General features: G+C 51.1%; 1 pseudogene; it reads left to right on the plus strand.

The window, feature by feature from the left end:
• Positions 1-8: 8 nt before the first annotated feature.
• Positions 9-600, plus strand: LOC101587704 (annotated as a pseudogene).
• The last annotated feature ends 3 nt before the right edge of the window (positions 601-603 follow it).

Here is a 603-nt window from a genome sequence, read left to right on the forward strand (position 1 = left end):
TGGCAGCTATCCCCCAGACTCAGAACCGTGCTGCATACTACCCTCCTAGCCAAATTGCTCAACTAAGACCAAGTCCTCGCTGGACTGCTCAGGGTTCCAGACCTCATCCATTCCAGAACATGCCCAGCGCTATCTGTCCAGCTACACCTTGACTGCCCTTTAGTACTATGAGACCAGCTTCCTCACAGGTTCATGGAGTCATGTCAGCCCAGTATGTGGCAAACACATCAACACGGACAATGGGTCCGCCATCCTGCAGCCGCTGCTGCTGCAGCCACTCCTGATGTCCATACCGTACCCCAGTATAAGTATGCCCCTGGGGTCCTCAATCCTCAGCAGCATCTCAGTGCACAGCCACAGGTTACCATGCAGCAGCCTGCTGTTCATGTACAAGGTCAAGAACATTTGACTGCTTCCATGTTGGCATCTGCACCCCCTCAAGAGCAAAAGCAAATGTTGGGTGAATGGCTATTTCCGCTTATTCAAGCCATGCACCCCACCCTTGCTAGTAAAATCACTGGCATGTTGTTGGAGATTGATAATTCAGAACTTCTTCACATGCTTGAGTCTCCAGAGTCTCTCCATTCTAAGGTTGATGAAGCC

This window comes from Octodon degus, unplaced genomic scaffold, assembly GCF_000260255.1.
Source record: "Octodon degus isolate 3935 unplaced genomic scaffold, OctDeg1.0 scaffold02123, whole genome shotgun sequence".
Taxonomy (NCBI): domain Eukaryota; kingdom Metazoa; phylum Chordata; class Mammalia; order Rodentia; family Octodontidae; genus Octodon; species Octodon degus.